Source organism: Nasonia vitripennis, chromosome 2 (assembly GCF_009193385.2).
Source record: "Nasonia vitripennis strain AsymCx chromosome 2, Nvit_psr_1.1, whole genome shotgun sequence".
NCBI classification, from domain to species: domain Eukaryota; kingdom Metazoa; phylum Arthropoda; class Insecta; order Hymenoptera; family Pteromalidae; genus Nasonia; species Nasonia vitripennis.
Window position 1 is genome coordinate 18,132,255 of NC_045758.1, and position 18,013 is coordinate 18,150,267.

General features: G+C 36.2%; 1 protein-coding gene across 8 annotated transcripts in view; it reads right to left on the reverse strand.

Moving 5' to 3' along the window:
* LOC100119391 (potassium channel subfamily T member 2) overlaps positions 1-18,013 on the reverse strand; it is a 240,894-nt gene that overhangs the window by 138,074 nt on the left and 84,807 nt on the right. For 3 of the 8 annotated variants that reach the window (XM_031923627.2, XM_031923626.2, XM_031923625.2), the window contains exon 4: positions 10,832-11,695. The exons of the other annotated variants lie outside the window; for them this stretch is intronic. The gene's annotated coding sequence lies outside the window, so the exon portion shown is untranslated. The remainder of the gene's footprint in view (positions 1-10,831; positions 11,696-18,013) is intronic. 8 annotated transcript variants of the gene reach the window in all.

An 18,013-nucleotide genomic window follows, 5' to 3' on the forward strand; every position in this document is an offset into this window, starting at 1 on the left:
TTATAGCTTAAATGATAAGGATTTTGCAGTACTAGGTGCATTTAATCGTGTTTTGCGCGCACTACATTTTAAGGTTAGAATTTTCAATTTTTCATTTCTCGATTCATCAGTATCAACACATCCATTTTCGGCTTCAATTTACGGGTATCACTTTTGTAAAGAGGAAATATGAAATGATTTTCAGCTATATCCAGTACTCTGCCAGCCTCTCGATGGATTAAAAAAATATAATTGATATTTCTGCGCCTATTCAAACTGAATTGTGTTGTTAGCCCACATATAGAGCAAGCAAATTCGAAAGCGAGGACAAATTCGTTTGTACGTGTTAATAATCGAGTTGCTGAATAATAAAATTAAATTTCGGACATTCAAATGAGAAGCTTATTGCCAATGTTTACATAGATATGCGCATCCATTCACCGAATGTGGGAGATTCAGCGCTTATTTCCTATTGTGCGAAAAGAATTCAATTCAATATAATTCGAAATAAATTGTAACTAATATCATCCTCATTTCAAAAGTACAGAATAACTAATTTGATTGCGTGATTACGCTTTTCCGGGTATTTGAAACGACCAGATGAGTAACGTCCGTATCGGGATGCATTTTATTTGCCTCAATATGTCTGAAAATTGCAAATCCTAATATGCTATTTCCATCTTATTGAATAATGGACACCGAAAAATTAACTGTAGACATAAATACCTTACACGACACCGAACAAATTGTACACATAAATACCCTATACAAACCTATTTTCCTACACGAAAAAATTCTACGCCGATATTTTCTACACGGATAGTCTCTACACCTAATTATTATTATTTTTTTACTACGCGAAACCCTACACAAGCGTATAACCTATTGTTGTAACAATAATCTAACAATAGGCCATGTGATTGTGTAGAGTTTTGCAATGTAGTAAAATAATAAAAAATCGGTGTAGAAAATATCCGTGTAGAAAAATACGTTTGTTTAGGGTATTTATGTGTACAGTTTGTTCGGTGTCGAATAATGCAGCCGTAACTCCTAATAATTGCCTGCGTAGCTGATGCGCTAGCCAGGATCATTGTCGCTTCATACGTGCGGGAAATATGCATGGACGAGACAAACGAGGTCGAGCTTATGAACAGCGACGCATGTACGGTAGATATAGTAACGTCAAACACACTTTTGCATGGTGGCCGAAATGGAGAAACAGCATGCAGGGCAAAACGTTAAATAATGTAGAGAAACGAAGCAAAACTTTGCAACCACGCATTTATATGTGTAGATATTAGCCTCGAGGGCGCATGAGGATCATGTAAATAAAGGAATAGCGTGGAAATTGATTATGTGTACCTAGCATCAAGAGTTTGCGTAAAAGCGCATAACTAATGTTGATTAATTGGACGTATACGTGCAAAGAAGAAGGAAGGAGCATGAATGGCAGTAGGATTGGCATTGTTTAATCAAGTCTTATATAGAAGAGGAATTTGATTAGTCAAGGCTCCACGTTTGTTTTTTAACTTATCACGCTATATAAAAGTTGTTGATTACAATTTATTTGAAGTGAATCTACGCAAAACTCATTTTAATTTATCGTCATACATTGTTTTTATCCAAGTGATATAATTAACGCACTCAGACGCAGAGGATTTATAGTGAACAGCAATCTTTTTCATCTTCCGGCTCTAATTGAATCCGCCCGTCTTGATTGGAGCAATCACTTCCACGGCTAATGCTTCTCACCCTCTAGACTTTATCCGTGCTGCGTCGGTACGCGTATCATAAGTCGAGGCGTTTTTTTTTATTCGTCGCGGCGAGGAGGGTTAGGCTTCTTGCACCCTCGCTGCGCAGATTACAATAAGTTAGGAGAATAAAAAGCCGCGTTGTTGCTCTTTCATCTCTGTAGACCAACGCGGCGTTTTTACGCACGCACGTGACTGAACTCGACAATGGTTGAAGAAGAGCTGCTTATATTCGTAGTTTGCAGGTCAGGCGTTGGATCATGAGATTGAAAATTGGAAATAATATTTAAAAAACATAAAGTATTATCATAGCTGTTTAATGTATATTTTTCACCGACATTTTTCAACTTATGCTCCTATATGTATAGGTTCGTTATTTTTTGCTTTCACTAAATTGTCGTTAATGAGAAAATTATTGAATTGTTCGCTGCTGAAGCTTTCAGAATTCTATTCTCGTACACCAATATGCTCACATTACAATCCTGTTTTGCTAGTCTTATTTTTGAAGTACACGACACCGTTTTATACACGGCATATCTCACACTTCTATATATCGCGTAACAAAATAAATGACACCTTCTCTTTCGTATCATATTCTATCGCGCGATCATTTCTCAGAGTAGAAGAGCTTCCTCAGCCCTGATTCTAATAAAACTCTATAAATAAACGTTGCTTGATGTATGATACGCAGTAGATCACCACTACACATTAATATTTCACAATTGTCACGTACGAATAAATGGTGTCGAATTACATGCGAGCCGCTTGGGCAATACATGGACGATTAACAACACCAAAGGTAATCCGATGTTGACCGATGATGCTTCGAGTGCGAGTTCGTGGACTGGTCATAAGTACCGAGATGAGAGTTGGTCTATTTTGTTATTTTCGCAACGATTGCTTTCTAAATATACCAGAAATCTGCAGTTATTGTTGATGAATGTGAATTAGGTATGTTTGTTATAATCTCGGTTTTTATTTTTACACTTGATCATATCATATTTCTTTTTGGCTGACAACTTTTTGTTAATGATGAGAAAGATAAGATGAAGAGTATTTGAGGATTTCAAATAAATATCCTCGTTTTACGAACAAAGCTTGACAGAAGCCAATGATAAGCGCGTACAAACATGTTCCATGAATAAAACAAAAGATATCAGAAACATTTTATTCAGAAAAAGATATGAAACATATCGATGTTTCTAATCTAAAAGCTTAATAGAGACTAGTTTATAATGCAAGCTACATATTTTTCTTCCCAGGCTGTGTTTGTATTAGAGGTAAATATTGTTTTACACAAGTATACATGTATGCATGGGGTTCTTTTGTTTCCATCCAAATACGTTAGTGCAATCGATACGTTTTTAGTACCAGTAAGAGTTTCTGTGTCTATATGTCTTGCAAAAATAATAATAGCTTCTAAGGTTAGATTAAAAACAAAAATATTCAAAAACCCTGTACTGGTTAAGCTTCAAAAATTCTAAAGTTTCTTTCGTTATAAAAGAACCTATAACCATTAACATAACCTCCTTTTGTATTCTACTCGAGTACTATCATCCCTCGAAGGACCTAATGACGAGTTCTGATGCATCGCATCGAGTATACAGCTCGTGCCACACTTGACTTGTCTATCGACGCTCGTTGGTCTGTAGAACACGCACTTATCGCAGCTCCCACTACTCTTCATAACCCACCTCGCGTTGCATCGCAGTATTATCGAAGACTTTGGCTATCTGATCGTCGAACTAACAATCACTATACGTCTGTGAGAAACTACAGTACAGCATCTCCATGCAGAAGGAGGCGGGAGAGGGAAGAGGTCGAGGAGGGTTAGCCAAGTTGAGAGCATAACTCTACCTCGATTAAATGGAATCCTGAATTCATTCGAAGGACAAGAATGTTGTCTGTTCGACCGATTTGGGCCAATACAACAGAATATTTTGCGGACCAATCAAAATGTTAACGTTGTATTGAAAGAATTATTATGAGCTTTTAGAAAATTCGTATTCGAAACTGAAAAATTACTAGTAGGAAGCGATTGATATTGCATGGGTTACAGTTTGTTAAGAAAATACTCGAAAACCAACAAAAATACAAATAAATAAATTACTTTCGCATACAGATATGCAAAGTTTCGCATGCATAGGTACTACAATAAACCTATAAACTCACCATACCTAAAGTTACATAACGCTAATATAAAGGCCTCTCCCTGCGTATGCATACAGCCATACATAACGGTTCTCTCTCTCTCTCTCTCTCTCTCTCTCTCTCTCTCTCACTCTCGCGTATGCAAGCATACATTGCTCGACGACTCTATTGCGTTCCTATGGCCAAGGCACCTGGCGATCTATGTCGGCTCTCGTTATCTCTCTATGTTCCCCTCAGAGAACTTACCGGCTGTCCAGTGTATGCGCGCGGATGTTTGTCCGACCGCCGAGAGGCTTCCACTTGGAGGGAAGGACAGAATGCCTTGCCTTCGCATTTGAGGTCAAGTGCATTAATTTCACAGCGGTATACCGTCGGACTGAGATTTGTGAGTTTGCGGACTTGGGGAATCACCCCACTTCAACCGATATTGCAAAGAAATCGATTGCTCTTCATCGCTATAGAGCTTTCAAATTTAGCGATTAGAAGATGGAGAAAGGAATGGCGAGCAGGTGAATTAAAAAAGAAACTGGAATAAGGAAAAACGTGAAGTGTATATATATATATATATATATATATATATATATATATATATATATATATATATTCAGAATGAAAAATACAACAACGACAGAAATAATAATCGGTCAAACGATAAGCTTATGATTGATTAAACCTCAAATACCAAATCCTCTAAATGTATAACAAAGCTGAAATATTGCGTAATTCTATTTTAGTTATTTGTAGTCTTCATTAAATACTTTTCAAAAACTGCGGAGAAAATATAAAGAACAGAAAAAAATGTATTTATGCATGCATTCTATTAACAAATTTAGGAAACAAACAGCAGCATGAATGCGTAATATTAATTCATGACAATTATGGCAAATCAAAGAAATATTGATACCTCTCTGCGTCAGTAGTATAAACACCTGGTATTCCAATTCCTGAGAAACTCATCACAGACTTTCCCTTTTCAGAAATCCTGATTGCTGGTGATTAGGCGTTCATCGTGCAAAGCCACATACACATCTTCAGCACAATTCCAAGAGTCTCATAGGCGCGCGTGACGCGCTTGCGTCGTACTTTGAATCTGGCGCTAGCTTTCGAGGATGCTCCCAGAAGGACCCTTACACGACACTGTGATACTACTTGCGTGCGTGATCTAGGGAGACAAAGAGTTTTGAGGGTTGCGAGTGGGTTGGCAATCGACACGCTCACGTCATTATGCAGAGGCACTGACTCCGGGAACCGAGGTGGTGATTAAATCCGCCGAGTAAGTGGGGGAAAGTGTGGGAATAAAGATGCTGGCCTCCTTTCACACGCTGTCTATATGTAGATGGTTAATAGACATAGCCGTCAAAAACTATTCGAAACTATTTCAGCCAAAAACTGTATCGTTATATCTTTAACTTTTTTCTTATTATTTTGGTTAAAAATTCAACCGTCGCATAGAATATTTGCAGAAAGTAGAGAGTTATATATTTTTTACCTATGAACTTTTATTGCTTAAATCATCTGCTGTCAATTTCTCTTTCTTCTTCCGTCACAGTAATAGTAATGGAGTAGTTCACGTCTATACAGATAATGCAATTGTTTGACCTTTTTTTAATGCATTCCTTTAGATCTCAGCGACAAATGGAATCATGCTCGACGAGTATTAGAATAAAGTAAGTGAATAATTGGGCTCCTCGCTTTCAAGTTCCGTATATTTGACTGCGGACTAGTTTCCGCCTTTACCTTATAGCTGAATTTTCATTTTTCGCAAATAATATTTGTATAAACTACACCAGTTATTGATAATTCTGCTGAAACCATGTATAGCCACATTCTTTTATTTTTCTCCTTCGACATTGATGGATCGTTCTTTGTTATGCATGCGCTCATAACGCTGCTTTCATGCACAAATACTAGAAATAGTATACCCGTTTTCCGCTTGATATAATACACTTGCACACAGGAAAAGAAAAGATCTTTTGCACGTGCTTTAATGTAATCTTAAGAATTCTATATTTAGATATTTGTTGGATACAGCTTCTGCCACTTCTTTGATCACATAACATAGATTTCAAACGTATTCTGCCAGCACGTCCATTCGCCAACCTTTCGTGCGATTCTGTGAACCATGCACAAAGATATTCCTCTTTCGCCTCTACGTGGGAATTTTCCTTATTTTATGATAGGACCAGCTCTTACCAACATACGAAGGTCCATCCAAGTGAACTCTATGGTTGTGCGAACGGCGGGGAATCGTCCGCTCGACAAGGCCTCTCGAAATTTGCCTCTCGAAAGCCTGCAGCAGAGAGTAAAGCTGTGAAAATAAAACCGAGGTAAAGCGAGGTGCAAGCCAGCGAAGAAAGAAATGTAGAGAAGCAGAAGATTTTTGCAGGAAACTGGGTCGCTGGATATCGCGATGCAGAGGCACTCAATTTCAGAGGTACGCCGCGCACTCAGAATTTGTTCTCCCGAGGAGACCTCGACGATTTGTGGCGTTGCGATTGAACTTTGCAAAAGCTGCGCTAACCCTTTATTATGGATGAATAATCAGAAGAGAGTTACGAACCATTTTGTGCACATGTGCTTCTTTATTCAATCGGAAAAACGATTTCCATTGGAATTGGTCATTTAAAAATTCAAGGGCTGTGTTGAAGTTAGAATTAATTAAAAAGTTTTACGGAAATTGAATTTTGCTGATATTTGCATGTGTTTTTCTACTGCGAATTGATACTTAAAGAAAATAGCAGAATATAATACTACCAACGCATGAAACGAATGCGAATGTTGATTTGTTTGCTTGGATATTTGTATCAACATGCGATATAGAATCTTATAAAACATTTATTTCACTGCAGTTATACTGCGCATTTTGTAGCTGCGCGCTTAACGAGTAGAACGATCGACTCGAAATGAGTAAACAAACTTGTTTAAAGTCGAGTTTAAAGTTTTGTACCGTTGAATACCTAAAGCTGCAACGGTGCAAAACTTTTTAGGCACTTAGCAGCTATCAATATTATGAAAAGCACAGGGTCGAGGGTTCGACATAAATGTCAATGTTCAAAGAAGTTGACCGTACAAGAATATTGATAGATTGAAAGAAACACGCCAAGGAATTTAAGCGCAATTCTGGTATTTGCTCAACTAACTCGACTTCTTTCGAATTTTCCGATATGACCAAAGAATTTGCGGGCAACCCTCGAAAATACTTCTGAAAACCAGATCATGCATACACCATTGCCACCGCGACCCTCCGTTCTCGTATATCGCAACTCTGCGAGAGTTTCTATCCTATATAGCAATGCGCGGCATCTAGGGAAAAGGTCCCTCACGCTCGTGGGAGAAAATCATCGGTGTGTCCCTCCCTAGGGGCCACTGACCAAGATACGAATCGCACCGCAACAGTATGATACAGCAGCAGCAACCAATACTCGTTCTAAATCGCGGCCGTTCCTTCCTTCTACTTCATAACGTGCGCAAGAAGTCATCCGTGCCTCATCTCGTTCTCTCTGTCTCTCCTCTCTTGAGGTTTTTGACCTCGCACACATTAGCACTTTTTTATATTGTCGTGAAGAGAGACTTTTTCAAAGTGTGACGCTGAGCAGTCTGTTATACCATCCATCATATAATTCTGTCGAAGCAGGCAAGATCATTCGACTGACTAATCGAGCGCGGAAGAAGTGATTTCTTAGCTGATTCAGGCAGATTCAAAGTAAAACGAATCCTCAGCATTCGATTTCGTTTTATTTTTCAACGGTTTGAAAAGTGACTTTTAAAATAATATTAGTTACTTTATCGTAATAAAAAAGCACAAAAAAATTTGTCGCTGTTGTTTTTTTAGTAATAAAATGTCTCTATTTCTCTCCTAATATTTATTCGAACCCGCACACTTTCTTTCTCGTAAACGTAACCAACACCTAAATAAATGTATTTAATACTTTAATTCTTTTCATTTCCTTCCTATCGGTTTGAATGATAAGTGAATGTGCACTCTTTAAGATAAATCTGTATAGTGTGTAATACTTTCAAGTCTTGTAAGGTCGCAGCCATTGATGCATACAATTCTAATTTTATCGGACTGTTAAGATCGCATCGTTGAATTAAGTGAGTGAAGAAATAATTAATTGTTATAAAAGTTATATTACAAGTTTTCAATGAAGTGTTCCCTTACTATAAAATAATTTAATTGAAAGTAGAGAAAAAGAGTAGGGTAAAAGATCCTTAAGTTATTACTCTAATTAAAATTTAGATTTATTAATAAAATCGTTAAATTGTTTAGCAGTTCCGTTTTAGAATGTTTTATCTTAAAAATGCACATAAATAATGCAAAATCGCGAAACTATTTATGGCAAAATGATTGAGCAGCCTCTCTTTTCAAAAGTTTTTTATAATTATGAATCTTACCTAGTACAACTTTCCTAGCCTGCAGTATTTTGAAGATTTGACCATTCACTTTATAGAATTTTTTTTTCGTGTAATGTTCATTAAATATTCTAACCAATAAGTCGTCATGTAATTATATAATTACAATTTTAAAGTTATACGTAATAAAAAAACCCATTTTAATAACTTTCAGCAGTTATGGTTTTCATAATTCGGAAACGGTTCACCATTATAAGTCACATTATTATTTCTCAGTTAGTCAAATGATATTTCCTCCTTTTATTAAAAACTCAAATTTACTTAATTCTTAATATTCATTTTGATTGCTGTTAATTTCCATTTGAGAAAAAATTTAATAATGAGATTTTGTAGCGTTAATAATTTCAAAATAAAAACACGTAAGAAACACGTGTTTCTCAAAAAATCACAGATACGTGGATCTTCATTTTTCATCTCGCTATATAAAAGCTTTCCAACGTTTCGTCATCGCTTCTCTGTTATATTCATGACAGACGGCTAGGACGACAAAAAGACGACAAGCATTTATTCTCCTGTCTGTTCGTGACTTCGGAGCACTTCGTATGTATCATAGGCAACAAAAAGTATAGAACAAGTAAATCGATTGAAAGTTGCATTGCATCACGCCAAGCTCAAAAAGGAAAAACTTGAAGTCCTAGTATACGATTCTAGCGCCTGCTTCTTTAGAGAGTTGCAGTGAAAAGCTATTTTTCAAGAAGCATCGTAGAACCACGTTGACTTTTTTCACTCCGTTGAATAGACATTCGTAATGAAATACCTCTTGTCTTAAAACACTAAAGAATTAGAACTGTTTCAATTAAAATAAACTAGGTATTTTGAATTTTTTATTAAATACCTATATCTACGTGCGCTGTCTATATTGTAATGGATAAATAATTGGATCAACTCTACTGGACAATAACATTAAATGCTTCGATTTTATCACAGATAATCATCTCATAATATTAAATTTTGTTATCATATTATTTAAATCAGTTATTGCTCTAAATTTTTCTATAAAATATTGCGATTTTTATTCCTAATTTATTTTAAATCATTATTTCTAGCTAATAATGCTGATTACATTTAATAATTTTATAAGATTTTTTGAAAAATGTAAATCACATAAAATGCATAATTCTATTACACACCGATCTCAGTAGTGTTCACCTCTTTATAATTTTCACATCCGAATTCAAAGCGTGAAACGTTCTCTATCACTCTTACTTTTACAAACGGTCCAATTAAACACTTGTTTTTATGCTTCTCTTCGAGTTTCCAATGCATTTGTATTCAGGATCGAGGGCGCGAACCGTAAAAGGGATCTGCAACCGCGTGCAAACGCCCGGGCGAGTTTAATTGAACAAAAAGCGCGCCCAGCATCCCACTCGGGAAAACGCTCAATTTCAGCAAGTTTAAAGTCTTTCTAGTCAGTTTCTTAAAGGCACAATCAAAAACTGTGCAATGTTTAGAAAATAATCTCTAATATCAGTAATGAAGATGATCATGTGAAAAGTTAGTTTGCGATTGTCAATGTCTTATTGAAATATGTGGCAAGCTATAAACTTGAAGAAAAGTTATAACTTTATGAGAAGTTATAGGATGAATAAATTTTATAATAATATACCCTTGGAAAAGCGAAATTGCTGAAAGACCGATAAACTTGGTATAAATTCTTCTTTTCGAACCAACAAGAAACTCATTAGGAAGTTTCAAGTGATAACCCAGCAAAGAAACAAGATTCGCTATGTACACTACGTTGAACTGTTAATATTCCATCAATTAATAGTCAGGTTTCCGTCACTCAGCAGCGTAACCAAGTATCCTCGCGGGCTCATAATTAATACACGTGCAATCGTTACCAATCGCGAAAACATGGGAGAACTCGCTGCAACGCCCGCAAGTCGATATTTTTACGTGTCACGGTATATTCCAAGCCTGAGCAAAACATTTGTAAGATAGACCGAGAGCAGTAGATGCAAAAGCATCTAGGGACTTGGTGTAATTGCAGTGGAGGACGTTGTTACGAAGAGTTTAAAACCCTTAGTCCTCATGATTGCTGCGTGAGACAACAAATCGGATTAATCACTGATAACAAGTCTCCCTGTCTGGCAGCAGTGTTTTTAACTCATCCAAACATTTTAGAAGTTTGTGCGTTACGTTGAAAGCAAAAAAGTTCAGTAATGGTCGTGTTTACAAGATGCAAGTTCGTCGTATATCAAAGCGATAATTCTATAATGCAGTTTATTTAAACGAAAAATGCTAGAATAACATTGAAAAACAAACATTTATCTGAATTTTTGTAGAATGCAAGGAACAGTACATTGCAACGTTCGTATAAAAACAAACACAGTGAGTTATACAATATGTCTGTAAATTTAAAAAGAAAGCATACGAATTTCATGCGCGAAAAAAGGAGAACATAGAGAGAACAAAAGAGAGGATATAAAAGTGACCACACAAAACGCTCACTTACACTTGTATAACAAACACGTCGTGCAACACGTAGGTACATAACACGCTTGGCTTGCAGGATGAAAACATGAGAAATGCGGTACCTTCTCGATATCTCTCTTCTTTCCCTTTTTAATATCCTCCCACACTTTTCTCCGCTTCTCTTTCCTTTCCAGGAAGTTGGAGCGAAGCGCCGCTTAGCAGCGAGACGGCAACTCCGTTTTGGCACACGAGTCATGTACGAAAGACATTGGCTGTTGTTGCCGTCGACACTGCGACGCGACTGCTCTGGACTTTGACGTTTTCTCCTTCTTCTTCTTCTTCTTTTTCTTATGCTGCGAAGACTCTTCGTGATAAGGCAAAAAATATGTAGGTACGGCAAAGGTTCTTTTGATAAATCTCTATAAAATATCCCCGGGCTGTTGACTATCTAGCCCGTATAATAATTGACTATAGTGTGTACGCGCGTGTATACATGTATACGTGTTTATTTCACGCGTCTTTGTCTACATATAACTTTGGTGGCCCCTTCATTGCGAGAACGCAGCGCCGGACGAAAAGGTTCTACAGAGTATATAAACGGTAAATATATAACAAATAAGACTTCGTCAGCTTGATCTCTCTTCCTTATCTAATTTATCTCGTCTAGAACCATTAGATGCGTTGTCCTGGCGCAGCGTTCGATCCGTCAACTATTCCTTTTTGAAGGCTACTACTTGCTAGTGCTGAATACTCCTCGTATAGGCTATTTGGTCCTGGGTGGCGGCAACGAAAATGCATTGACGGCAATAAGTTTACTTGTAAGGGATCGCCCTTGCTTCGCTTTTCCCAGCGGTGAACCAGTTTACTTTGCGACTCGTCTCCTGTGCTCTAGTACTATTTGCCACGCCGTTGCTTCTGCTGCTTTTAGTTCTTTACTTTTACTTCTTCTTCGTATTTACTGTCATGCTGAGCGAGTTTCAAAGTAGCTGGAAATTGAACGGAATTATCACGTGAGGCTAACTGGGAGACACTGTGGGCGGCCCGGGGAAAGTATAATTATGACAGAGTTCTCACTTGCTCTTGCTGAAGTTTGTACTCTCTTGGGGTGCAAAGTAGATCATTGAACGCAGTTTTATATACTAGGCGGAATTTAAATTTCGCAATAGCGATGGAAAAGTACTCATTTTGTGGCGCTGTATAAATATTGTTCGCTCAATTCATTGTAATTGTTGAAAATTCCCTGCCTAAAAGTTTAAACTTTATAAAAATAATAAATAAGGCAATAATAATTATATAATAAAATGAGATATTAAAATGAATGTTATATCCACACTGTTACTAATGTTTAGAATTTTACAAATTCAGGCAGTGCATGACATAACTTGTAAAAGTTGTATGTATACATTTCTAACCTCATAGAAAATACTTTCTGAATGAAAGAAAATTTCACTTTTATATAGTCTGCACCTGACTCTTATGAATGTCAGAAACTCTATATCTAAAAACTTTACTCAAACCTTTACTTAAATCTTAAAAAGTAACAAATTAAAACGCGCGGATCCTGTCTAAATTCGCTAGTAAATTAAAACAATCTCACTTAAGTGAATGCATCGTAAATTTATTCTTTCAAAAACACGTGCTTAAAAAAAGGAATAAAAAATCATATTTTTCTCCACACAGTGGAAAAAGTACTTTTCTTTAGTTGCTCAAAGATTTTGTAAATTGTTATAAAATAGTAAAAAAATGCTTTAATGAAAGTTAAAATGTAATTTTTTCACAGTGATAGACTCTGTACAGTCTTCAATTTCCTCGTGTCTGTCTCAAGCGGTCCACGACACCTACTCGTGTACAAACATTCTCTTCGCTAGAAAAATCTTATTCTCCCCCCCCCCCTTCCCACTCTTGTTGCAAAATGTACTATTATTGTCATAAAAATATTTTGGAATGCAATTCTGATACCAAATCAATTTTTTGTGCTACAACACTGCATTGTTTTATCACACGCTAAAAATATCCAATCAAAGCTAAACTAGAGCCTATCATACAGAAAATATTATTTCTCTTTCATGAAGCTCCCACTCAATTCGTGGAACAAATGACACCTCCATCGTCTTGACGTAAACACGCGAACAGTAGAATCAATGTAGTGACATAGGCAGTCATGAATTTTCTGAGCGTTGTTATGCCCTTCCCAGAAAAAAAAAACTTCATAACACCCGTTATTTCCATCTTTCGTTCGATATAGCGCCGACAACTTGTGAATTTATCGGCACGTGTCATCTCGTCTTATTTCCCTTCATATATATATATATATATATATATATATATATATATATATATATATATATATATATATATATATATATATATATATATATATATATATATATATATATATATAGTTGTTAGAAATCATTCGGCCGAAGCAGAAGGAGAGAACGAAATAACGAAATACTCCGAGATACTTGCTTTTTATTTCTTTGTTAAATCTGACAGACGCCGTTGTTAGTAGCTTTCCGATTTCTCACGGTTGCCTTTCGATTACCGAGAAAAAAAAATGAACTCGCGAGAATACGAGAAAGGAGAGAGTAAAGAAGAACACAAAGAAGACGGGACGAACTTTCCTGAAATGTAATCGAAGGTATCCTTGCCTCAGTGGATTCACATGTACGCAATAGATACGTGATCTGAGAAATCTGATCAAGTTGGTGATCTGTTGGGGTGGTTATTTGAGAGATGTTTGAAAACTAGAGATTCTTGTAGCTCATTGAGACTCTAATTACGTAAATTAAAGAGCTATTTGGAAAGTAATGTATAAATGTTTCTAAAATTTAGAACGTTCTAACGAAACTTATTTACTTAATTTTCTTAATCATAATAACTTTCGAAGCTCCTTAATACTTCATACAGGAATTCCTTTTAAAAATTTAATTGCATGATATCAAAACTCATAAAGATGCCTTTCCTGATAAAGAGAGTGTTAAAAATTCAAAGCACTTAAAAAGTATTTACTATACTTTTATTTAAATAAACATTGCATACTAAAGGGTACTTAAATCTGTTGTTTTATTTATGCGATTCCTTATACAAGATATTTTGAGAATGCGTATTTGCACTATCCTTTAGCCTTCTACCGGTTATTTATTAACAAACACATTTCATGCCTATTTTAACTTCCCAAACTTTATAATAAATTTGCTTAGAATCACACATCGAATCTCCAAATACTCCTAATTACATTCATGATGCATAGCGATGATTAACATAGTTCCAGACGGTTCCCTGTGGTAATAGCTATATAGCTGAACCGCAGACCGTCGACATTTGATACATCTGCGTAAGCAAATCAGTAGTCCGAGAACTTTGTAGTTTGCTACCTCTGCTTTCAAAGGATGTGTGTTCACGTTAAACTCGAATTGCTTGCTCGTGGGGTTGTTTTTTTCTTCGTTTGCAGAATATGAGATAGAAGGTGAGAAGTCGGGTGGGAGGAAAACGTACGCGTTCGAACGTACGAACACTGCATTGATCAGATTGCGAGGTTTAATAGTACTCCTGTAAACTCTATTGGTCGTTACTATATTGTCATCCAATAGCTTGCAACAGTAGTATACTACTGATATTTTTGAATCATAATATCATAAATATTTTTTATTTATTGAAATTATATTAAATAAGAATCGTTACATAAGCTATAATTTAAATATTTGTGTAATAATAAAGTGATGTTTAAAAAAAGTGCACAGCTGTAATTCGACATGATCAACTGAAATTCAATAAAAGCTACTTATGTTTCCAGCCACCGTCATAAATCAGACAACGTAATTGAAATATCGGAAATTCAATACTATCTTGCAACCACTCGACTACTTTCATTGAAACAAGAAGGTAATCAATACAAGTTCAAATTCTACTTTATTTGATGAATCGCCCATATAATTCAGTGAATCCTTTCATTTAAATTATTTTATGACGAAGCTACATTTATTGAGGCACATTTAAATCTCTGGGTAACATGATTGGAACGCTCTGTAGGGTACGGAACGGCAATTTAATTTCAACATATCCTACAGTTAAAATACGAGATTTATATGATGCATATGAAAATTATTATCTTGACATTTTCTACACTCATTGCAAGAAAATCTGATCCGACAAGAACTACGATAAAGAAGTATTTGAAAAGGAGTTATGAAATCGATTTCTGGGATGTGTCTTATGTATTTTATATTTTACGTATTTCTAGAAAGTTCAATAACATTTCTACCAGGCACTTTTCTATATTTTTTTGGTTCAAAATAATTATTTAAGCTTATAATTAAAAAAATACTTTGTATAAAAAGCTTATCAGATACCTAGACTTTACAATTTAACATGCAACCACTCTCGTTACTTGTTATATACTAGTCGCGCACTATGTCATTTCAAAGACCAAAAATTCTACTATTTTCTTATGTTCAATCGCGCAGAGGCTCGATATAGAGGTAGCAACACGCCTTCCGGTGTAATGCGATTTCCAATGATGGAGTGCAATTTAATAACGACACAGAAGAAAGGGCAGACTTGTAAAGCCTGCCCATGTTGAGCCTAAAAAGAGGACGGCCGGTTATTTTTCAGGATAGCACCCAGGCCCGATCCGTAAGAAAGATCTATAGGATACCAGTTTTCTACTAAAAGTCACTATCTTTCATTTTCCCGATTTCCTGGAATGAAATTAAATTTGAGAAAGGCTGGGTTGATAGATCAAATAGCAAGTTGATAAAGTGGATGAATTTTGTATTTGAAGGGACACCAATAGTATTTGTCGTTTTTGTAGGTGATATAATAAAATAACAATTTTTCCATTCGATTAAGTTAATTCTAGTAGTAGGCATTTCGTGGCTCAAAAAAAATAAATAAAAGTTCGACTAACATTTAAGTTCTTTAGAATATTTCATTAAACGCAATACAAGGCTGGTACAAAACCGATTTTTCATTAAATTTTTTTTTTATTTTCAAGAAGAATAATACTTGAAAAACAGCGTTTTTACCTACGACTAACTCTTAAATCATATTTTATATTATATTTTGCAAACATAATATACGAGTAAGACACACAGAGTTGTAAATATAACGTGAATGTGAAAGTGCGTCGTATTTCGCGTTCCTCAGACGACTATTTTACGTGTACTGCAGTGCAAGCTCGCTTTCTACGTCTTGAACGGAGTTAATTTCTTGAGAACAATGAGAATGAAGTCAACGAAAATTCTCTACGACTCCAGTGGTAACTTAACGAACGTCCAGAGGCGTAAGACGTTTCGCGTAACTTGAAAAACGAATGTGCATGATTATCGAAATTTAAGTTCGTTTTTTCCTACGTTACACTGTTTCTGTAAAGAATCTACAGTGTTAATCAGTTTGAGGAAAGATTATTTTACTCTTAATATTTGTGGTAACAGCAAGAACTTGAACGCTGTTAGGCCAATACACTGTTGGAAATAATGTACAAATTACTTTTAGTCACTGTATATAGGTGCTGACGGAAATTGAACGAGACGACCGGAGTTTATACATATATACAGAGGGTTCAAAGCCAATTTAAATCACGAACTCTCATCTTCATCGAAAATTGTCTATTCATCAAGAGAACGTTTTTGTAACATTCTTAAAATAGACAAAATGGATTACAGGAATAAACCCCGCAATCCGAACCGATTTCCAAAAATCTGCCTACTGCTCGACTGGCCGCTGTGATCACTAAAGCAGCTGTCGGGATTACGTGTGCATTATTTAAGCCCGCGAGGTGTGCACGCGCTTATCGCAAACGGCTGCAGCCAGCCACGTTGTTTGATTGACAGCGCGCTATACCGTTGGATACATCTATACTGTAACCTGGATACAACGACGAGAGCTGCTCGTGATAGAGCGAAGGCAATTTGACCGTGCAACGATCGAATAGCGAGGGCAAAGTGTGTGTATAAACGGGACTATGTGTGTACTTTTATTGAAGGTGATGGAATTTCGCCTCTCTGTTTTACAGTATTTTTTCGCTTTTATTGGCTGGCAAAGTTGAAAGGAGGCCAGAATACGGGGTCGCACCGTCATTCACATGTGTTCGATAGTTCTTCTATTTGTTTGTTCGAAAACTAAGGTAAATGCGAGGTTACGATACAAATGAGTCTTGCAATACGTGACATCTGTGTGTTTTAGAGAATGTTTATGTATCTTTGGCTCGTTATTTTACGTGACACTGAATAATGTTTTTTTTTTCTTTTTTTTCTAGGGAAATTGAGTGAGCTGCGTTCATCAAAATGACGTCGCATTTTGAAAAATGTATATAAATATGGAAATGCTCATTCTACAGACTGCATAATAGCTTTTTCAATTCATCAATTTCGAAACTGAAATATATCGGAATCTTCGCTGCAATGAACATATACTATATAACCCACGAATTGTGCAGATTGAATGACTTTAATTCTCTAGAATAAGCAAGAAAACGCTCCTTCGAAAATCATGTCAGAATTCAATTTCCAAAGGACGTATGTTTCGTTGAGTATCCAAGCTGCTGTGCCGCGCTCGTCTAATCACTTTGTCTGTCTACGAAGTCCCAAGTAATTTTCGCGAATTCGAGCCTATTTTCAAACGACTCATATCGCTTGCACATACATATTACAGATATCAATCAAAATTTCGCAATCAAATCTTTATACCGACGAAAGTTTTACGAGAAAATAACCAGGTAAACTTCTTGAAAGTCATAACTTCTTAATTGCACAACTCGACATGTGGAAATCCCAAAACGCTAATACAGCCCATTGCAGCAAAACTGTGTTCATTCAACAAAGAAAATATACGAGTGTGAGTTGGCTTCAAACAAGCTTATGCAGCGGATGTCAGTGCACTTCAAAAGGTGCGCAAGAAGCTTTGTTTGTCTGACGCAGTAGAGACATATTCAATTAAAGTTCAGCTCTAAACATAAAAGAATATAAAGTTGCTCGGCGTTGACGACGAGAAAATTGCCAAGTCCTACATCGGATCTCGAACGTTCATAACCACTTTTGAATTGTGATTCTGCTTCATATATTCATTCAGCAATGCAATAGTTTTTCTTTTTTTTCAAGAACATGAACTGTAAACAAAGTTGAATTTTAATTCAATTTTATTGAGAATCCGCGATAGAAAACACATTAAAAAAATTAATAAAACAAGATACTCTTTCCGGTCAACTCCATCATCAATACATAGATGTCCGTTTGGGAGCGGCCTGTGAAATGGCCGAGAGGGCTGTAGCCCTCCGGGCAGCGGATCCGTGTCAAAAGAAAACT